This window comes from Ranitomeya variabilis, chromosome 1 (assembly GCF_051348905.1).
Source record: "Ranitomeya variabilis isolate aRanVar5 chromosome 1, aRanVar5.hap1, whole genome shotgun sequence".
Taxonomy (NCBI): Eukaryota; Metazoa; Chordata; class Amphibia; order Anura; family Dendrobatidae; genus Ranitomeya; species Ranitomeya variabilis.
The window spans coordinates 552,059,059-552,083,413 of NC_135232.1; the positions used below are offsets into that span (position 1 = coordinate 552,059,059).

The 24,355-nt window shown below is 40.0% G+C and overlaps 1 long non-coding RNA gene across 1 annotated transcript in view; it reads right to left on the reverse strand.

The window, feature by feature from the left end:
* Window positions 1–2,641: 2,641 nt before the first annotated feature.
* The window catches only part of LOC143803321 (uncharacterized), a 30,161-nt gene continuing 8,447 nt past the window's right edge, over window positions 2,642–24,355 (reverse strand). Inside the window, exons 2-3 of the long non-coding RNA XR_013220949.1 lie at window positions 5,992–6,140; window positions 2,642–3,832 (exon numbers count right to left, since the gene is read on the reverse strand). This is a non-coding gene — a long non-coding RNA (uncharacterized LOC143803321). The remainder of the gene's footprint in view (window positions 3,833–5,991; window positions 6,141–24,355) is intronic.

Genomic DNA, 24,355 nt, shown 5'->3' on the forward strand with positions numbered 1-24,355 from the left:
TCTGATGCTGTTGGCTACGGGGACAGGACTTCTGGCATGGTGGCTGGCAGGGGTACTGGCGTTGGTTGCAGGTTTACCCCCTCTCCAGCTGGTGGTGACTGGCTTTTGCACTTCCGATCTACGGTTGGCCTCATAGGCATCGGCAATCTGCGCTGCTTTTGTCACGTCTTTGGGTTCTCTGTCCATCACGAACTGTCGCACCTCAGCTGGGCAAAGATGTAAGAACTGGTCTTTGATCATCAGGTCTCGCAGCTGTGCAAAGGTGGTCACTGACAGTCCTTGCGTCCACTGGTCAAAGTGGGTCCCCAGTCCATGTGCCACATCACTGTAACTGTCGCGTGGGCCACGTTGGAGGTTCCGGAACTTTCTACGGTACACCTCAGGTGTAAGCTGGTACTTGGCTATCAGAGCCTGCTTGATGGCCTCATAGTCACCATCTTGTTCTTGAGGGAGGGCAGCAAACGCCTCCAGAACTTTGCCTCTCAGCCCTGGGGTCAGGTATCATGCCCATTGGTCCCCAGGCAGCCGGTACTGTCTGCAGGCTTTCTCAAAGGCCCGCAGAAAAGCACCAGTTCAGCGACCATTTGAGCCTTGGTCTTGCCCTGGGAGTTCAGGCCATGGTACGTGCATATCCCAGCAAGAGTGTCCTTCTTCTGCTGGGTGTACCAGGCTTCTCCTTTCGCAGCCATGGTTGCCAAATATAAGATAGGATAGAAAAACAAAGAGAAAGGGAAGGGATAATTACCAGTACACACAATTGTCTCAGGACTAATAAACATTGAGTTCGTTCTCCAAACTTATTTGCGCAGAGTCCTCGCAAGAACTTTGCAAGTTGTTAGTGAGAGGAATGATTGCTCAAACCAAATCACTAATGTTCTAATATCCCAACGCTTTGCCACCAATTTGTCACGAATCCGCACCGCTGACACCAGTTTGTCACGATTCACACCGTGACCGTCACCCCTACGTCACGGATCGGGGTGACTTTAGGCCAACAGACGGCTATCACATGTGCAGGGGGCTTATCTTAGTTATCCCTCCACTCCACAATGTGGTAAAAAGACACACACACACACAAGGCTATTGACCTCTTGGTTTACAGCAGGGGATTATTTTAGGTATCCCACTGCTCTTCAATATACCATGAACTGCAGGGATCTATGAATATCCCGCTTACAGTTCGACTTAAAGCTTGCAGCTCTCTGGCGCCCCCCTTACTGTCAGGTCAGATTAGGTACTGCACCTAGGGTAATTAGTCGCCAGAAAGGCTGCCTGCTATGTACTGGCTATTGGGCACGCTGCAGCGACGCGATAAACTACTCCTGCTCAGGCAGGGACCATAATTATCAACGCCGCAGTCGCTACAGCACCCAAAAGCCTGCACACAGTATTGCTGCCACCAGCTCCGATTAAACGGGTCCGAAGCTAACCCATCACAGTAGCGCAATACCCTTCAAGAGACAGGGTACGTTTTAGAGCAGGAGAACGAATCTAGTATTAATTATTATACTCCGTAAAGCTTAGGCAGTGCTTTATCAAAATATTTTACAAAGATGTTACAAAAGAGACAATTGCAATTATGTACAAGGTAATTATAAAAAAAACAGGGATTACAATAAGAAAATAACACTTACATGTGGTCAGATCATTTCTGGCAACCAGGCTAGTGGAGTTTCCATCTGTTCCAGTGCATTAGGACTTGCAGTCAAGGCTCTTCAGGTAAAAAACTAAAAACTGACTGCTGGAAGCCTGCCAGAAACTTATAACCTGCAGCCTGTGACATCACAGAAAGGGCTGGCTTATCCAGACCCTCCTCTCTTTTCAGTCTGAGTAATTCAACCTTAAATTTGTCTAATTTCTATAACTCCGCTACAAAACATGTCATAGTCATAACAAACCCAGCATTCATCTCGTATTAACGTTGGCATTCTAATGAGATCAAATATGTCCTATCTGTGATGCATATTTACAGAGAAATCCAAAACTCTTTACCTGATGGAGTTAGAAGCTCATGTTTAGAGTGATGGATAGATGCTCCGATGGACTTTAGCAATCTCTATTTAAGATTCTCTTAGCCACAGTCCTTGGCCCAATATCTTACAATAATAGAACAAAGGACTTCCATAGATTTTGGAGCCATTTTTCCCAGTTCCAGCTAGTAGAGTTGGGAGGGGGCGAGTAACTTTCGTGGAGCCTGGAATTTATGACACCAGGGCTATAAAACCCCCTTCTAACATACATTCCGAAGCACACAGAGAAACAAGGAGAGCCAGAGAGAGAAGGGGGGTTTAGCCCAAAGCATGGGCTGAAGAGCAACTAAACTTATATGATATTTCATACCATAGCGTGACAACGGCTATCACATGTGCAGGGGGCTTATCTTAGTTATCACTCCACTGCTACAGTGTGATGAAAAAAACACAAGGCTATTGACCTCTTACTTTACAGCAGGGGCTTATTTTAGGTATCCCACTGCTCTTCAATATACCACGAACTGCAGGGATTTATGTATATCCCGCTTACAGTTCCACTTGAAACTTCTAGCTCTCTGGCGCCCCCCTTACCCTCAGGTCAGATTAGGTACTGCACCTAGGGTAATTATCGACCATATACACAAACGGAGTTCAAGTCCAATTTAATGTATAAAAATGTAATAAATTTTATTAATCAACAATAATCATAAAAACTTAAGTCACATATCACATAATTAATTTTACATGTTCAGCATGGGAAAACAACAATGGTACCAGACCTGTATGATAGCCTACTCACTGCCATTCATTATAATAAAGTGCTCAATGCCATAATACCTTCCAATGGGAAAGGAAAACAAGAACCCCAAGACCCAGACTATTAGTAACTGTTTCACATCATATATGTTGTAGTGCCAGTCTTAGCGCTCTTCCTTACCCATCTAGCAGACAGCAGGTGGTCACACAGTGCAGCCCCAACGCGCGTTTCGCGTTGGCTTCGTCAGGGGGCGGTACTGTGGTGTATACAGGGAGGATATTTATAAGATAACTGATTATTCTTAATTGCGCACAATGGTTCGGCGCATGTGCGCCGACGACCACGCCAGGTGCTGCATCCTGTTCGGCGCCCACCATGACGCCGCGCAACAGCGACGCCCAGCCGACGTCACTGAGGCGCACACGTCACTTACAGGCGCCGCCCACAATGCCCCGGGACTCCAGCCACGGCAGACATGCGCACTATGCACAGGAGGAAGGACCGCCTATGTCCTATGGGGAGGAATCACCGCTGCAGCCTACGTGAATATTAACTCTTTACTGACAAATATACCCACCCACTATTCTTACAGAAACCATCCCTACCATAAACAGTGCTAAATAGAACAACTTAACTGTCCCTAAGTCATTACCCAAATACTAAAGTGCTAACAGATTACATTACAGAAACAGTGACTGTGCCTGAAAATACGGTCATACTGCTACAAGTGAGTGACATTTAACCCCTTTACTATATAATCATTATGTGACCTTAAAATATATACATACACATTTCATAGTGTTAATACTTAAATACAAAAAGACATATACCAATGCCTTCTAAAAAACAGAAATTATTATTACGTGATATTAATATAAATGCATAAATAGTAGTGCCTTATAACAGAAATATAGGTGGATAATAATGCTGCTCCTCCGACATCCCACGTCACATCATAAGGCATAGATAGTTCTAGGGTCCATCTTCCAGATCTAATAACAGAATAAGCTCCCCCGGTATCCCATCATGATGTTCTTTAGAAAATGCTTGTCTCTTTGGCGTCATCACATGTATTAGCTTTCTAGCTTTTTTAGACTAATTTCTATATTTAAAACAAGAACATATAATGAATAAAATAGAAAAACAACACACACAATACATTAAAAATGGAGACTCTATTACAAAAAGCAACTGAAACTAACTTGTTCGTTCAGGCCCTCTGGAGCTACTGTATTTAGGACAGTGATCCACCGACACTCTTGTTGTGCCAGTTTTCTTTTTAGATCCCCCCCTCTAATGCCGGCCCGTATCTTATCTATCCCCCTAACTTTCAATTCTTTGGGGTTGCAATTATGATATGCCCTGAAATGTTTTGGAATTGGTTTTAGGGTGGCCACATCTTCCACTTCACGTGATGCAATTATGTCTCTCACATGTTCGCGTATGCGCACACGCAATTCGCGAGATGTGAGACCAACGTATATGAGTTTACATGTACATTCTGCGTAGTAGACCACAAATGTGGTACTGCAACTAATGTAGTCTTTGATTTTAAATTCTTTTTTACCATCTGATGACGTGAAGGATGTGGCCCTTACCATATTTTTACATGCAAGGCAGTCTCCACATGGATAGAATCCGTTCTTCTGTTTGCCGGCATTAAATGGGTCTGCAGCTTTAGCAACATAGTGGCTATGTACTACCATGTCTCGGATATTACTGCTTCTTCGTGATGTAAGTAAGGGTCTGTCAGGAAGACATTTTTGTAATACCGAATCAGTTTTTAGAACGGACCAATGTTTTTGTAATATGTGCCTCATCATTTCCCATCTATGATTATACATGGAGATGAATCTTATTTGGTTTTCCCCCATTTTCCTATCTTTCCTTTTTGGTCTCAATAGCTCATTTCTATTTTGTTTTTTAGCCCTCATGTATCCTTGTCTAATAGCCCGGCGACTATATCCGCGTTGATGAAAACGTTCACTAAGGTCATTTGATTGTTTCTCAAACATATGATCTGAAGTACATATTCGTCGAGCTCTTAAAAACTGTCCTATTGGGATGGCTTTAATTGTGGATCGAGGATGAGATGATGAGGCATGCAACAAGGCGTTCACCGAAGTCTCTTTTCGGTGCATGTCTGTATAGACATCTCCATTTTCCTGCACCTTCAGAGTGATGTCTAAAAAGGAAATTTCCTTTTTGTTATATGTATAGGTCAACTTGATGTTGGAGCTGCCACGATTGAGTCCCACCATAAATTGCTGTAGTTCAGAGACAGGGCCCTGCCAGATGAACAGGATGTCATCAATATATCTGTACCATCCTACAATTTGGGGGAAGGCCTGCGCGCCCTCTGACAAGATATTTCTCTCCCAATATCCCAAAAATAGATTTGCATACGAGGGCGCACAAGCCGCCCCCATTGCAGTGCCCTGTCTCTGTAGAAAAAAACGATCTTTAAAAACAAAAAAATTATGTGTGAGAACAAAATCTAACAGCTCCAACACCAGTTTCCTAGTATCTGCCTCTAAGTTACTAGACTCCAGAAAAAACCTTGTCGCATGAACCCCATCTGTGTGACGAATGCTCGTATAGAGCGATTCGACGTCTGCCGTTACTAATATCATATCATCCTCCATTACCACACCATCTACTCTCCCCAGGACGTCTGTAGTGTCCCTGACATAGGAGGGCAACGTATCAACTTGTGGTCGTAAATAATGCTCAATAAATTTGCATGTTGCATCACATAACCCTCCTATGCCAGAGACAATAGGACGTCCTGGTGGAGACGTCAAATCCTTATGAACTTTAGGAATTAGATAAAATGTTGGGACCACCGGATGTGGTATTAGTAGTCCATCCAGAATCTTTTTTGAAATAATTCCCCTCTCAAACGCTATTTCCACGATATTTCGTAGCTGTGCCTGGAATTTCTGCATGGGGTTTTGCGGTAACTGTGTATATGTATCTTTATTCCGCAATTGTCTGAAAGCTTCCCGTTCGTACCTCTCCACTGGCCAGATGACGACGTTTCCCCCCTTGTCAGCTGGTTTTATGACAACATCATCCCATTTTTTAATCTCCTCTAATGCCAGTCTCTGTTCCACCTTAAGATTATCCTTTTTTTTTATAGTTACTAATTTTTTTGAAATCTTCCTTCACCAATTTGGTGAATATTTCCACCTGTGGACATAGTGACAGGGGGGGAAAAGTGGTACATCTGGCAGCTATAGAGGGTGGAGAGGTACTTACCACATCCAAATTGGACTCTCGCTCTAGTGCCTCCAAATTTTCTAATGCCTCCATTTCCACTGGATCCATTATGCCGTGAGAAGATGACGGTTGATAATGCAGTCTTTTTAAGATAATTTTTCGTGAAAACAAGTTCAAATCTTTTACTGCTGAGAAAAAAATCAAAATTATTACATGGAGAGAATGATAGTCCTAACCCCAGGACTTCCTGTTGTGGCTTAGATAAGATATGCATGGATAAATTAATCACCTCTAACGTATTTGTTTTTATTTTCTTATCCATCTTTGGGGATGTTGTACTCTTGCGTTTATTGCCAAATTTTCCATTTTTCCACTCATTCCTCACGTGATCCTTTCTTTCCCATGACGTTCTAGCCATCTCCGTATTTTGAGTTCTCTCCTCAGCCGAGGATACTGAAGATAGTGAGGCTGATCGACTCCTTAAATACGTTTTCCTAGATGTACTACGTTTCTGCCACCTATATACACGATCTTGTTGTAGATCTGCCATATTTCTTTGATATTTTTTTGTTTTAAACTGCACTACTTCTGTCTCCCATTTTTTCAGGGCCACATCCATCTCACTTTTAAATTTTGGCACCATATCACCTGTCAGGCATTTGTTAATATCATTTTGGACTATATTTAGTTCCACATCTAGCTCCTTTAGTTGTTTCTCATTATGCTTGGATAGAAGTTCCATAAATTTCCGAGAACACGTAGTGGCTGCTTCCTCCCATTGTTTCACAAATTCTATATCATTAATAGTAGTAGTGTAGCATCGGGTGGTTTCGTCAAACTCAATCTGACAGGTGGCCCGCCCCCTATCAAGATGTATCAAAAGGTTGTAACCCCTCCTCCCCACCCTGTCAGCAGCTGCCTCTCCTTGTCTGTCTGTCAGCTTGTGATATAGTATGATATTGTTTGATCCTTGGATTATTATCCCAGTATTGTTTTTTATATTAGATTTTTTACATATTGCTAATTGGATACATTAACACAAACAGTTGTTTGTGGCACATATGTGTAAAATTGTGTTTTTATAACACACGGTGCCCCGTTATACAATTATATCCTAGTTGTTTTGGGGTCTTCTGTAAGCTGTATTTTAGAGACAGCTGGCCACTGCACATTTAGAATGAAACAGCATATTTTTCAGCTTATAACGCAGTTTCTCATTTTCAGGAGTTTTAAGAGGTCATGTTATGTGTGATAAGGGGCTACATGCTCGTGTGGTTAATAGATAAAATACAGATATAATATGCCAATTCACCAACAGTGACCGGCTTACACATAACTCGGCAATAATCAAGGGTAGCTATACAATACAAGACAATAGACTTTATTAAAGTATGTATCAGACAGGCGTGATATTTACTAAGGCAGCTGAAATGAACTTGCCTCTGTAATCAGAGCAGTGTATTTTATACACAGTGTTCACATATAGTGAATAGTGCTTCTATATGTATTTGTGCTGAGAGTGCATTCTGCAACCAGAGCAATACTGCTAGCTATCAGTGTGAAACTTTCAGACAAGTACAGTATATTCTGGACATATTATGTATAATTATTAGTTAATTGTTCACTAAAACGATCATTTCTGACAGAACAATGACAAATTTTGACAAAGACACTTCAATAATATAAAAATTCTTACAGAATATAAAAAGCAAAAACATTAAATATGTATGTACACATGCATGATTTAGCTTAAAAGACATATTATGTATAATTATTAGTTAATTTTTCACTAAAATGACACAAAATTGTGTTTTATAATACACCATGCTGTTTATTCATTATATGTTGTATTAAATAGAGTCTAACTGTCACATTACACGTCTTGCTGTACCAGTATGTATCAGACTGCAATGGCACATCACACTGCTTGCTGTAGTGAATAGAGCTTCTATATGCAATTGTGCTGAGAGTGCAATCTGTTATCAGTGCAATACTGCTAGCGATCAGTGTGAAAAAATTTTGACAAAAACTATCCTATATTAATGCTCGTATTTTTATTACACTCACCACAGGTCATATTATGTATAATTATTAGTTAAGTTTTCACTAAAATGATAATTTCTGCCCGAACAGCGGATTAAACTTGAAAATTTTGACAAAAACTATCCTATATTAATGTTCGTATTTTTATTACACTCACCCCCAAATGAGCCACTGCTAATTTGATGACCCGATTTTTATAATTTCAATACTATACATTAACTAAATGCTAGAGCTTATGTTACAATATTTTATCTGTTTATTTTATATCATATTAGATTTTCACATTATTTGTAGCTGTTTGTGTGGGTGCTATATTATGTATATTCTGTGTTTCTGCACTATTATTTGTTGAAAATTTTTCACTAAAATGATAATTTCTGACAGCGGCTTCTTTTGTAATATGCAACAGCCCATATTTGTGGCTTCTTTTTCTATTTGCAGGGGAGATGTGACCGTAGCCGCAGCTCACTGAGCGTTACCACCGGACTCACTTCTCTTTGGGGCTTCTGAATGTACACTATTCCCACCCACGGAGGGTTTTCCTTTAAAAATATGAATATTATTGAATATAATGCGTTACTTTCTTACTTTTCTATATAAATAGTGCAATAATTCGCACCCACGGACGGTTTTCCTTTAAAAATATGAATATTATTGAATAGTCTCATATCTCATCTGCGGCAATAGACTCTAATCATTTTTCATATTATTTGTAGACACTCTAACGGACATAATATGTATAGCCGGTGTTTTGACAAGTATGAAGCGGCGTGTTTTTATACGTTTATAACAAGCATAACCACTATATTGTAAACGTTTAAACGTGTATTTTATTCACAGTGTTCACTAGTCAAGTTTAGATTTATTTAAATTCACACGTGGGGTGTATGTACACAGGAATGATTTAGTTTAAAAGCATATAGTTCAGCGATAATGTCAGGAGTTGGACAGGCAGTTATCAATCTTTCATACGTATCACAGAAAGATTTTAGTTTGACCTGGGCGAGTTTAATTTGTGCGTACTGGCCAGCCATGGCAATAAATATTTTGATGTGTTCATCACTCCACACAGGGCCCCCCGTGTAACACGAATGTTCAGCAACAGTGTGTTTTTTACTGACGCGGTGCCGCGGCACGGCGCATTTCTTTAGAGGTAGTACATTGTCAAAATCGCTAGAAGATCCTGCAAGAGCAGAATCTGCAGACTGTACAGCATGGCGCACCCGTATATTGAACGGAACTGTGGGTGACCACATACCCTCAGAGAGCTGTTCGTTTTCACTGTTTTCAAAAGTAACTTGTGGTATGCTGTCGGTGCTATCGGCCTCCTGAGTTATGCAGGGGCTGTCGTTCTGTTTGTGATTGGAGTTTAGCATAGCAATTCCACATGCTTTTGCCTTACGCTTTTTAAAGAATTTTGCACAACTTCACTCCAGTCCCGCCTAATGTATTGTAGGTATACCTGTATTTTGGTGCATTTTTTTGTTTCATCTCGCAAAACATGCAACTTTTTGAGCTAAAAAGTCATAAAAACTTTTCAACACAGAAAAAATTAATATTATGCAAATTTTATGAATTGTGTGTGCCATTTTTAAGACTTTGACAGCGTGTCCAGGGGTTGTGTTATGTGTGATAGCCAGCTACGTGCTCGTGTGGTTAACAGATAAGATAAAATAATGAGTAAGAGACATCCTACAAAGAGAATCCTTTTCCCATTTCATTTGACCTGCGATATTCCACATTTTTTTTCAGCGTGCATGAGAAAGATTTAAACAAGTAGAACTTTTTTCTTAACTATATATTAAATGTAAATACTTGCCCTATTTATAATACTCTTTATATACTCTATATATGTGTACCGGTACGCATGTGCAAGAATAAATTTAAATGTTAGCCAGAAATCTAAAAAATCGAGTGTTTTTATAATCACTAGTATTCATATTAATAGTTACTTTTAACTATCCTTTTAGAGTGTCTAGTAGTTTTATATTCTTTGTCTGATATATTTCTACACAAAGCTTCAAAACTATTTTGTAATTTATAATGTATCACAGTAGTTTCATATGAAGTTACATCTTAGGCTCTGTTCAGACTATTGTAATATCTGTAGCTTAAAATAGAGCCAAATAGCTACTTTCAAATCAGGACATACACCATTGATTTTAATGGGGTCTAAGGGGGTTCTATCAAGGTTTTCCACATAATAGTTATGGAAAGAATAATGCTACAGAATTGTCCGCTCCAGTTATAAAACAAAAAATGATGAAAATTATCCCTGATGATAATGTGAAAAAGGCTTATGCAGTGGGTTTATGGATCTCTACAATAAACACCATGTGTAGAAATTTGGTTCTAGAACTTGTTGGATTAGTGAATATAATAACGTTTGGCATATTTTATAACATACAGCTAATGATTCTTGCTTTTAACTTGTATGTAACTGGTTAATGTTACTAATACCCTCTAACATGGGGTCATAATAAAGAATAATGACCTAGCTGGTTGTTTGGGTGATATTGTAAAATCATTTATTGTTTCTACTACTTGGCAATTGTTACATTCAGTTATTTTTATTTTTTTATTTATTTTTATTTTTTTCCTTGGATTTTGTTAGTCATTACAATTATTTTTGCTCCCAAGATAGGGTTTTAGAGTCACCAAGTAACATAAATGTGCAGGCTCCTGAATATTACAATTACAAAACATTCAAAGTTTGTTTCTCCACTTTTTGCAGATAATAAATCTTAATTTCTTTATAATTTGACTTTTAGTTATAGTTTGTTTCAGTTCTTTGGCGTTCTATGTATACCGTAAATTTTGCTTCCTTTCAGTGAATAATATAAGACAAATTATTTTTATTCAAAGACATCTAACTTATGTATACTTTTAAAGCTTTGTTACATTTCTATCCAGTCTACACCATGCTGTGTAACATAAATACATGTGGTCTTGTAGTGATTTAATATAGTGCACCAAACATGATATGGTTTTTAGTTTCTCTGAATTGCCGCAAACAAAACATATAAGGTAGTACAGCACAAGATGTGAGCGTACCCGCAGCTCACTGAGCATTACCACTGTACTCACTTCTCTTTGCTGCTTCTGAAAGTACACTATTCTCACCCATGGAGAGTTTTCCTTTAAAAATATGAATATTAATGAATATAATGTTTTACTTATGTTACAGTATTTTATTTTCCTGGTGTTACTTTTGTTCATGTATTACCGGCTTCTTCTTCAGTTGTGATTCGTACGTTTTCTATATAAATATGGGTAAATGAATTGTCCATTATAGAACCATTTTGAATCCATGTTTTGTAGACCTTCAGCATTTTGTATAACAGATGTGTTTCTCCTGATTTTTTCTTGGTTAAGGGATCACTGATGTTTTAATAAACTTTGAATAAATAACTGGTCATACATAAGAAACCTTGCAATATATCTTTATAGAAATAATACTTCTGCACTCATGGCCGCTTCTCCTCCACCTTTGCATCCTGAACTCATCATTCACTGTGAAATAATGCAAAAATCCATCTTTGTGCTGATGGAGGCATCAACATTTTGCCATTATAAGTTTGTGGTTTTGTAAAGAGAGAGGAGAATTGCAGAAAGGAGATGATGGCAGACAGACACACACAACACACAGAACACACGCACAACAAACACACATAACATACAGAACACACACAACACATACATCACACACAACAAACATACACACACAACATACAGAACACACAACACATGCAGCACACACAACAAACACAGAACAGACACACAGAACACACACACACAAGAAACACAGAACACACACACACACACACACACACACACAAGAAACACAGAACACACACACACACACACAAGAACCACAAACACAAACAACACACACGTGCTGCTGAAGGCTCTGCTGAGTCACCGTAGTGATTGACAAGTAGCTGCTATGGTGCCTCCATCAGCACAAAGATGGATTTTTGCATTATTTCACAGTGAATGATGAGTTCAGGAGGCAAAGGTGGAGGAGAAGCGGCCATGAGTGCAGAAGTATTATTTCTATAAAGATATATTGCAAGGTTTCTTATGTATGACCAGTTATTTATTCAAAGTTTATTAAAACATCAGTGATCCCTTAACCAAGAAAAAATCAGGAGAAACACATCTGTTATACAAAATGCTTAAGGTCTACAAAACATGGATTCAAAATGGTTCTATAATGGACAATTCATTTACCCATATTTATATAGAAAACGTACGAATCACAACTGAAGAAGAAGCCGGTAATACATGAACAAAAGTAACACCAGGAAAATAAAATACTGTAACATACGTAAAACATTATATTCATTAATATTCATATTTTTAAAGGAAAACTCTCCATGGGTGAGAATAGTGTACTTTCAGAAGCAGCAAAGAGAAGTGAGTACAGTGGTAATGCTCAGTGAGCTGCGGGTACGCTCACATCTTGTGCTGTACTACCTTATATGTTTTGTTTGCGGCAATTCAGAGAAACCAAAAACCATATCATGTTTGGTGCACTATATTAAATCACTACAAGACCACATGTATTTATGTTACACAGCATGGTGTAGACTGGATAGAAATGTAACAAAGCTTTAAAAGTATACATAAGTTAGATGTCTTTGAATAAAAATAATTTGTCTTATATTATTCACTGAAAGGAAGCAAAATTTACGGTATACATAGAACGCCAAAGAACTGAAACAAACTATAACTAAAAGTCAAATTATAAAGAAATTAAGATTTATTATCTGCAAAAAGTGGAGAAACAAACTTTGAATGTTTTGTAATTGTAATATTCAGGAGCCTGCACATTTATGTTACTTGGTGACTCTAAAACCCTATCTTGGGAGCAAAAATAATTGTAATGACTAACAAAATCCAAGGAAAAAAATTAAAATAAATAAAAAAATAAAAATAACTGAATGTAACAATTGCCAAGTAGTAGAAACAATAAATGATTTTACAATATCACCCAAACAACCAGCTAGGTCATTATTCTTTATTATGACCCCATGTTAGAGGGAATTAGTAACATTAACCAGTTACATACAAGTTAAAAGCAAGAATCATTAGCTGTATGTTATAAAATATGCCAAACGTTATTATATTCACTAATCCAACAAGTTCTAGAACCAAATTTCTACACATGGTGTTTATTGTAGAGATCCATAAACCCACTGCATAAGCCTTTTTCACATTATCATCAGGGATAATTTTCATCATTTTTTGTTTTATAACTGGAGCGGACAATTCTGTAGCATTATTCTTTCCATAACTATTATGTGGAAAACCTTGATAGAACCCCCTTAGACCCCATTAAAATCAATGGTGTATGTCCTGATTTGAAAGTAGCTATTTGGCTCTATTTTAAGCTACAGATATTACAATAGTCTGAACAGAGCCTAAGATGTAACTTCATATGAAACTACTGTGATACATTATAAATTACAAAATAGTTTTGAAGCTTTGTGTAGAAATATATCAGACAAAGAATATAAAACTACTAGACACTCTAAAAGGATAGTTAAAAGTAACTATTAATATGAATACTAGTGATTATAAAAACACTCGATTTTTTAGATTTCTGGCTAACATTTAAATTTATTCTTGCACATGCGTACCGGTACACATATATAGAGTATATAAAGAGTATTATAAATAGGGCAAGTATTTACATTTAATATATAGTTAAGAAAAAAGTTCTACTTACTTGTTTAAATCTTTCTCATGCACGCTGAAAAAAAATGTGGAATATCGCAGGTCAAATGAAATGGGAAAAGGATTCTCTTTGTAGGATGTCTCTTACTCATTATTTTATCTTATCTGTTAACCACACGAGCACGTAGCTGGCTATCACACATAACACAACCCCTGGACACGCTGTCAAAGTCTTAAAAATGGCACACACAATTCATAAAATTTGCATAATATTAATTTTTTCTGTGTTGAAAAGTTTTTATGACTTTTTAGCTCAAAAAGTTGCATGTTTTGCGAGATGAAACAGAAAAAAATGCACCAAAATACAGGTATACCTACAATACATTAGGCGGGACTGGAGTGAAGTTGTGCAAAATTTTTTAAAAAGCGTAAGGCAAAAGCATGTGGAATTGCTATGCTAAACTCCAATCACAAACAGAACGACAGCCCCTGCATAACTCAGGAGGCCGATAGCACCGACAGCATACCACAAGTTACTTTTGAAAACAGTGAAAACGAACAGCTCTCTGAGGGTATGTGGTCACCCACAGTTCCGTTCAATATACGGGTGCGCCATGCTGTACAGTCTGCAGATTCTGCTCTTGCAGGATCTTCTAGCGATTTTGACAATGTACTACCTCTAAAGAAACGCGCCGTGCCGCGGCACCGCGTCAGTAAAAAACACACTGTTGCTGAACATTCGTGTTACACGGGGGGCCCTGTGTGGAGTGATGAACACATCAAAATATTTATTGCCATGGCTGGCCAGTACGCACAAATTAAACTCGCCCAGGTCAAACTAAAATCTTTCTGTGATACGTATGAAAGATTGATAACTGCCTGTCCAACTCCTGACATTATCGCTGAACTATATGCTTTTAAACTAAATCATTCCTGTGTACATACACCCCACGTGTGAATTTAAATAAATCTAAACCTGACTAGTGAACACTGTGAATAAAATACACGTTTAAACGTTTACAATATAGTGGTTATGCTTGTTATAAACGTATAAAAACACGTCGCTTCATACTTGTCAAAACACCGGCTATACATAATATGTCCGTTAGAGTGTCTACAAATAATATGAAAAATGATTACAGTCTATTGCCGCAGATGAGATATGAGACTATTCAATAATATTCATATTTTTAAAGGAAAACCGTCCGTGGGTGCGAATTATTGCACTATTTATATAGAAAAGTAAGAAAGTAACGCATTATATTCAATAATATTCATATTTTTAAAGGAAAACCCTCCGTGGGTGGGAATAGTGTACATTCAGAAGCCCCAAAGAGAAGTGAGTCCGGTGGTAACGCTCAGTGAGCTGCGGCTACGGTCACATCTCCCCTGCAAATAGAAAAAGAAGCCACAAATATGGGCTGTTGCATATTACAAAAGAAGCCGCTGTCAGAAATTATCATTTTAGTGAAAAATTTTCAACAAATAATAGTGCAGAAACACAGAATATACATAATATAGCACCCACACAAACAGCTACAAATAATGTGAAAATCTAATATGATATAAAATAAACAGATAAAATATTGTAACATAAGCTCTAGCATTTAGTTAATGTATAGTATTGAAATGATAAAAATTGGGTCATCAAATTAGCAGTGGCTCATTTGGGGGTGAGTGTAATAAAAATACGAACATTAATATAGGATAGTTTTTGTCAAAATTTTCAAGTTTAATCCGCTGTTCGGGCAGAAATGATCATTTTAGTGAAAAATGAACTAATAATTATACATAATATGACCCGGGGTGAGTGTAATAAAAATACGAGCATTAATATAGGATAGTTTTTGTCAAAATTTTCAAGTTTAATCCGTTGTTCGGGCAGAAATTATCATTTTAGTGAAAAATTAACTAATATTTATACATAATATGACCTGTGGTGAGTGTAATAAAAATACGAGCATTGATATAGGATAGTTTTTGTCAAAATTTTTTCACACTGATCGCTAGCAGTATTGCACTGATAACAGATTGCACTCTCAGCACAATTGCATATAGAAGCTCTATTCACTACAGCAAGCAGTGTGATGTGCCATTGCAGTCTGATACATACTGGTACAGCAAGACGTGTAATGTGACAGTTAGACTCTATTTAATACAACATATAATGAATAAACAGCATGGTGTATTATAAAACACAATTTTGTGTCATTTTAGTGAAAAATTAACTAATAATTATACATAATATGTCTTTTAAGCTAAATCATGCATGTGTACATACATATTTAATGTTTTTGCTTTTTATATTCTGTAAGAATTTTTATATTATTGAAGTGTCTTTGTCAAAATTTGTCATTGTTCTGTCAGAAATGATCGTTTTAGTGAACAATTAACTAATAATTATACATAATATGTCCAGAATATACTGTACTTGTCTGAAAGTTTCACACTGATAGCTAGCAGTATTGCTCTGGTTGCAGAATGCACTCTCAGCACAAATACATATAGAAGCACTATTCACTATATGTGAACACTGTGTATAAAATACACTGCTCTGATTACAGAGGCAAGTTCATTTCAGCTGCCTTAGTAAATATCACGCCTGTCTGATACATACTTTAATAAAGTCTATTGTCTTGTATTGTATAGCTACCCTTGATTATTGCCGAGTTATGTGTAAACCGGTCACTGTTGGTGAATTGGCATATTATATCTGTATTTTATCTATTAACCACACGAGCATGTAGCCCCTTATCACACATAACATGACCTCTTAAAACTCCTGAAAATGAGAAACTGCGTTATAAGCTGAAAAATATGCTGTTTCATTCTAAATGTGCAGTGGCCAGCTGTCTCTAAAATACAGCTTACAGAAGACCCCAAAACAACTAGGATATAATTGTATAACGGGGCACCGTGTGTTATAAAAACACAATTTTACACATATGTGCCACAAACAACTGTTTGTGTTAATGTATCCAATTAGCAATATGTAAAAAATCTAATATAAAAAACAATACTGGGATAATAATCCAAGGATCAAACAATATCATACTATATCACAAGCTGACAGACAGACAAGGAGAGGCAGCTGCTGACAGGGCGGGGAGGAGGGGTTACAACCTTTTGATACATCTTGATAGGGGGCGGGCCACCTGTCAGATTGAGTTTGACGAAACCACCCGATGCTACACTACTAATAGTAAATGATGGAAATACTTGGACACGAAGTCCACGTGGTATCAGGCCACATCCCAAATACTTCTCCAGAAACGCCCTATTCCACCAAAGGCGGGTACGTTTATTTAATAGTTCCTTGTATGTTGCAGTTAAACCAGTGGTGTCTCCTATTTTAAAATCACTGGTACCATTGGCACCCTCACTGAACATTTTATCTAGCTGAGTCAGCCACGCTTTCTCGCGTTCACGATAATCCATTTCCTCCACAATGGTAGCTGTAAGGATACAGAATATAATAGCATAACAAAATCCCATCATGGATATACTTCGGCTCATGTGTTCGTTCATCTCACCATAGATGAACCCTGAACTTTGGCCACATAATCATATTAGGACACTCCATACTCAGACTTTCGACCATATACACAAACGGAGTTCAAGTCCAATTTAATGTATAAAAATGTAATAAATTTTATTAATCAACAATAATCATAAAAACTTAAGTCACATATCACATAATTAATTTTACATATATTTTAAGGTCACATAATGATTATATAGTAAAGGGGTTAAATGTCACTCACTTGTAGCAGTATGACCGTATTTTCAGGCACAGTCACTGTTTCTGTAATGTAATCTGTTAGCACTTTAGTATTTGGGTAATGACTTAGGGACAGTTAAGTTGTTCTATTTAGCACTGTTTATGGTAGGGATGGTTTCTGTAAGAATAGTGGGTGGGTATATTTGTCAGTAAAGAGTTAATATTCACGTAGGCTGCAGCGGTGATTCCTCCCCATAGGACATAGGCGGTCCTTCCTCCTGTGCATAGTGCGCATGTCTGCCGTAGCCGGAGTCCCGGGGCATTGTGGGCGGCACCTGTAAGTGACGTGTGCGCCTCAGTGACGTCGGCTGGGCGTCGCTGTTGCGCGGCGTCATGGTGGGCGCCGAACAGGATGCAGCACCTGGCGTGGTCTTCGGCGCACATGCGCCGAACCATTGTGCGCAATTAAGAATAATCAGTTATCTTATAAATATCCTCCCTGTATACACCACAGTACCGCCCCCTGACGAAGCCAACGCGAAACGCGCGTTGGGGCTGCACTGTGTGACCACCTGCTGTCTGCTAGATGGGTAAGGAAGAGCGCTAAGACTGGCACTACAACATATATGATGTGAAACAGTTACTAATAGTCTGGGTCTTGGGGTTCTTGTTTTCCTTTCCCATTGGAAGGTATTATGGCATTGAGCACTTTATTATAATGAATGGCAGTGAGTAGGCTATCATACAGGTCTGGTACCATTGTTGTTTTCCCATGCTGAACATGTAAAATTAATTATGTGATATGTGACTTAAGTTTTTATGATTATTGTTGATTAATAAAATTTATTACATTTTTATACATTAAATTGGACTTGAACTCCGTTTGTGTATATGGTCGAAAGTCTGAGTATGGAGTGTCCTAATATGATTATGTGGCCAAAGTTCAGGGTTCATCTATGGTGAGATGAACGAACACATGAGCCGAAGTATATCCATGATGGGATTTTGTTATGCTATTAACCTAGGGTAATTAGTGGCCCGAAAGGCTGCTTGCTATGTACTGGCTATTGGGCACGCTGCAGCGAGGCGATTTAACTACTCCCGCTCAGGCAGAAACAATAATTATCAATGTCGCCATCGCTACAACGACTCCCAAAGGCACAGTGCACGGTATTGCTGCCACCAGTGTTGTGAATTTGGATTCTGGGCTCCCCCGGTGGCCGCTTGTGGAATTGGACTTGTCATCCTCTTTCCTGTTTCACCTGGTTCCATCAGTAGTGGGTGTCGCTATTTAAGCTCATTTCTCTGGTGGTTTCTTGCCGGTCAACAATGTTATCTGATGCCTCTCAGTGCTTGTTCCTGCTTCTAGACAACTACTAGATAAGTTGGACTTTAGTCCATGTTTTGTTTTGCCTATTTGTTCCAGTTCACAGCTGAAGTTTTGTTACTGTGTCTGGAAAGCTCTCGTTGATCAGGGATTGCTACTCTGGCGTTATGAGTTAATGCCAGAGTTTAAGGTAATCTCTGGATGGTGTTTTGTTAGTGTTTTTCTGCTGACCATGAAAGTATACTATCTGTCTTCTGCTATCTAGTAAGCGGACCTCAAATTTGCTAAGACTATTTTCCTGCTGCGTTTGTTGTTTCATCTGAACTCACCGTCATTATATGTGGGGGGCTACTGTCTTCTTTGGAATATTTCTCTAGAGGTGAGCCAGGTCTTATATTTCCCTCTGCTAGCTATTTAGGTCTTAGGCCAGAGCTGGGCATCTAGCGATAAATAGGAAATGCTACCTGGCTATTTCTAGTTGCGCGGCAGGCTTAGTTCATGGTCAGTATAGTTCCATCTTCCGAGAGCTTGTCCCTCTATAGGCTTGCTATGATCTCTGTCTGCAGAGATCATGACAGTTTGACCGGCCAATAAAGTGTTAAAGACCCAGGTTGAGAAAGGAGAGTTATAAGAAGTCTGCTGGAATTTTTTTTTTTTTTTTTTTTTTTTTTCCTCCAGTCTGCCTTGCTGCAGTCTTTTTTCTCTCTCTCCTCCTAATCTCTGTATGGCTCTGTGTGCACCTGACAATAATGGATCTCCAGAGTGTAACTGCGGGTTTGAATAATCTCATCACGAAAGTACAAAATTTACAAGATTTTGTGGTATATGCTCCGGTATCTGAGCCGAGAATTCCTTTGCCGGAGTTCTTCACAGGGAATAGAGCTAGCTTCCAGAATTTCCGAAATAATTGTAAGCTTTATTTGTCCCTGAAGTCTCGTTCAGCTGGAGACCCTGCTCAGCAGGTTAGGATTGTGATTTCCTTGCTCAGGGGTGACCCTCAAGATTGGGCCTTCTCATTGCCAGCAGGGGATCCTGCGTTACGCGATGTGGATGCGTTTTTTCTGGCCTTGGGCTTGCTTTATGAGGAACCTCATTTGGAACTTCAGGCAGAAAAAACTTTGATGGCACTATCTCAGGGGCAAGACGAAGCTGAAGTTTTCTGCCAAAAATTCCGTAAATGGTCTGTGCTTACTCAGTGGAATGAGTGCGCCTTGGCGGCAACTTTCAGAGAAGGTCTCTCTGATGCCGTTAAGGATGTTATGGTGGGGTTCCCTGTGCCTGCAGGTCTGAATGAGTCCATGACAATGGCTATTCAGATTGATAGGCGTCTGCGGGAGCGCAAACCGGTGCACCATCTGGCGGTGTCTATGGAAAAGACGCCAGAAAGTATGCAGTGTGATAGAATTCTGTCCAGGAGTGAGCGACAGAATTTTAGACGGAAGAATGGATTGTGTTTCTATTGTGGGGATTCTACTCATGTTATATCAGCATGCTCTAGGCGTACAAAGAAGCTTGATAAGTCTGTTTCCATTGGCACCATTCAGTCTAAGTTTATTTTGTCTGTAACCCTGATTTGCTCTTTGTCATCCATTGCCACGGACGCCTATGTTGACTCTGGCGCCGCTCTGAGTCTTATGGATTGGTCCTTTGCCAATCGTTGTGGTTTTGATTTAGAGCCTTTGGAGACTCTTATTCCTCTGAAGGGGATTGACTCCACCCCATTGGCTAATAATAAACCACAATACTGGACACAAGTAACCATGCGTATCAATCCGGATCACCAGGAGATTATTCGTTTCCTGGTGCTGTATAATTTACATGACGATTTGGTACTGGGATTGCCATGGTTGCAGTCTCACAACCCAGTCTTGGACTGGAGAGCAATGTCTGTGTTGAGCTGGGGATGTAAGGGTATTCATGGGGACTTACCTTTGGTTTCTATTTCGTCGTCCATTCCCTCTGAAGTCCCTGAGTTCCTCTCTGATTATCAAGACGTCTTTGACGAACCCAAGCTTGGGTCGTTACCTCCGCACCGTGAGTGCGATTGTGCCATAGATTTGATACCGGGTTGTAAATATCCAAAGGGTCGTTTGTTTAATCTGTCTGTGCCGGAACATGCTGCTATGCGGGAATATATAAAGGAGTCTTTGGAAAAGGGACATATTCGTCCATCTTCTTCTCCCTTGGGAGCTGGGTTTTTCTTTGTCTCAAAAAAAGACGGCTCTTTGAGACCATGTATTGATTATCGGCTTCTGAATAAGATCACTGTTAAGTATCAATACCCATTGCCATTGCTTACTGATTTGTTTGCTCGTATAGAGGGTGCTAAGTGGTTCTCTAAAATTGATCTTCGTGGGGCGTATAATTTGGTGCGGATCAGGCAGGGGGATGAGTGGAAGACCGCATTTAATACGCCCGAGGGCCACTTTGAGTATTTGGTCATGCCTTTTGGTCTTTCTAATGCCCCTTCAGTTTTCCAGTCTTTTATGCATGATATTTTCCGCGATTTTCTGGATAAATTTATGATAATATATCTGGATGATATTCTGATTTTTTCTGATGACTGGGACTCTCATGTCCAGCAGGTCAGGAGAGTTTTTCAGGTTCTGCGGTCTAGTTCTTTATGTGTGAAGGGGTCTAAGTGCGTTTTTGGGGTCCAGAAAATTTCCTTTTTGGGGTATATTTTTTCTCCCTCTTCCATTGAGATGGATCCCGTCAAGGTGCAAGCTATTTGTGACTGGACTCAGCCTTCCTCTCTTAAGGGTCTTCAGAGATTTTTGGGCTTTGCCAACTTTTACCGCCGATTTATTGCTGGTTTTTCGGACGTCGTTAAACCACTGACTGATTTGACCAGACAAGGCGCTGATGTTGCTAATTGGTCCCCTCATGCTGTAGTGGCCTTTCAGGAGCTTAAGCGCCGTTTTGCCTCTGCCCCTGTGTTGCGTCAGCCTGATGTGAATCTGCCTTTTCAGGTTGAGGTTGACGCTTCGGAGATCGGAGCTGGGGCAGTGTTGTCGCAGAAAGGTTCCGACTGCTCCGTCATTAGGCCTTGTGCCTTCTTTTCTCGCAAATTTTCGCCCGCAGAGCGGAATTATGATGTTGGGAATCGGGAGCTTTTGGCCATGAAGTGGGCGTTTGAGGAGTGGCGCCATTGGCTCGAGGGGGCTAGGCATCAGGTGGTGGTATTGACTGACCACAAAAATTTGATTTATCTTGAGACTGCCAGACGCCTGAATCCTAGACAGGCGCGCTGGTCTTTATTTTTTTCTCGCTTTAATTTTGTGGTGTCATACCTACCGGGTTCTAAGAATGTTAAGGCAGATGCCCTTTCTAGGAGTTTTGACCCGGACTCTCCTGGTAATTCTGAACCCACAGGTATCCTTAGGGAGGGAGTAATTTTGTCGGCCGTTTCTCCTGATCTGCGGCGGTCCTTGCAAGGGTTTCAGGCGGATAGACCGGATTGTTGTCCGCCTGATAGACTGTTTGTTCCGGATGATTGGACCAGCAGAGTCATCTCTGAGGTACATTCTTCTGCATTGGCAGGTCATCCCGGAATTTTTGGTACCAGGGATTTGGTGGCAAGATCCTTCTGGTGGCCTTCCCTGTCACGAGATGTGCGAGTCTTTGTGCAGTCATGTGACGTTTGTGCTCGGGCCAAGTCTTGTAGTTCTCGGGCTAGCGGACTGCTGTTGCCCTTGCCTATTCCTAAGAGGCCTTGGACACACATCTCGATGGATTTTATTTCAGATCTGCCTGTTTCCCAGAAGATGTCTGTCATCTGGGTGGTCTGTGACCGTTTCTCTAAAATGGTCCATTTGGTTCCTCTGCCCAAGTTGCCTTCTTCTTCTGAGTTGGTTCCTCTGTTTTTTCAGAATGTTGTCCGATTGCACGGTATTCCTGAGAATATTGTTTCTGACAGAGGTACCCAATTTGTGTCTAGATTTTGGCGGGCATTCTGTGCTAGGATGGGCATAGATTTGTCTTTTTCATCTGCTTTTCACCCTCAGACTAATGGCCAGACCGAGCGGACTAATCAGACCCTTGAGACATATCTGAGGTGTTTTGTCTCTGCTGACCAGGATGATTGGGTTGCTTTTTTGCCATTGGCAGAGTTCGCCCTCAATAATCGGGCCAGCTCTTCCACCTTGGTGTCCCCGTTTTTCTGTAATTCGGGGTTTCACCCTCGATTTTCCTCCGGTCAGGTGGAATCCTCGGATTGTCCTGGAGTGGATGCGGTGGTGGAGAGATTGCATCACATCTGGGGGCAGGTTATGGACAATTTGAAGTTGTCCCAGGAGAAGACTCAGCGTTTTGCCAACCGTCATCGTCGTGTTGGTTCTCGGCTTTGTGTTGGAGATTTGGTGTGGTTGTCTTCTCGTTTTGTCCCTATGAGGGTCTCTTCTCCTAAGTTTAAACCTCGGTTCATCGGCCCTTATAGAATATTGGAGATTCTTAATCCTGTTTCTTTCCGTTTGGACCTCCCTGCGTCCTTTTCCATTCATAACGTTTTTCATCGGTCGTTATTGCGCAGGTATGAGGTACCTGTTGTACCTTCAGTTGAGCCTCCTGCTCCGGTGTTGGTTGAGGGTGAGTTGGAGTACGTTGTGGAGAAAATTTTGGACTCTCGTGTTTCCAGACGGAGACTCCAGTATCTGGTCAACTGGAAGGGTTACGGCCAGGAGGATAATTCTTGGGTCAATGCATCTGATGTTCATGCTTCTGATCTTGTTCGTGCCTTCCATAGGGCTCATCCTGGTCGCCCTGGTGGATCTGGTGAGGGTTCGGTGCCCCCTCCTTGAGGGGGGGGTACTGTTGTGAATTTGGATTCTGGGCTCCCCCGGTGGCCGCTTGTGGAATTGGACTTGTCATCCTCTTTCCTGTTTCACCTGGTTCCATCAGTAGTGGGTGTCGCTATTTAAGCTCATTTCTCTGGTGGTTTCTTGCCGGTCAACAATGTTATCTGATGCCTCTCAGTGCTTGTTCCTGCTTCTAGACAACTACTAGATAAGTTGGACTTTAGTCCATGTTTTGTTTTGCCTATTTGTTCCAGTTCACAGCTGAAGTTTTGTTACTGTGTCTGGAAAGCTCTCGTTGATCAGGGATTGCTACTCTGGCGTTATGAGTTAATGCCAGAGTTTAAGGTAATCTCTGGATGGTGTTTTGTTAGTGTTTTTCTGCTGACCATGAAAGTATACTATCTGTCTTCTGCTATCTAGTAAGCGGACCTCAAATTTGCTAAGACTATTTTCCTGCTGCGTTTGTTGTTTCATCTGAACTCACCGTCATTATATGTGGGGGGCTACTGTCTTCTTTGGAATATTTCTCTAGAGGTGAGCCAGGTCTTATATTTCCCTCTGCTAGCTATTTAGGTCTTAGGCCAGAGCTGGGCATCTAGCGATAAATAGGAAATGCTACCTGGCTATTTCTAGTTGCGCGGCAGGCTTAGTTCATGGTCAGTATAGTTCCATCTTCCGAGAGCTTGTCCCTCTATAGGCTTGCTATGATCTCTGTCTGCAGAGATCATGACACACCAGCTTCAATTAAATGCTAACCCAAAACAGTAGCGTAATTCCCTTCAGAAGACTTAGGGTACGTTTTAGAACAGGAAGAACGAACTAGTAATTTATATA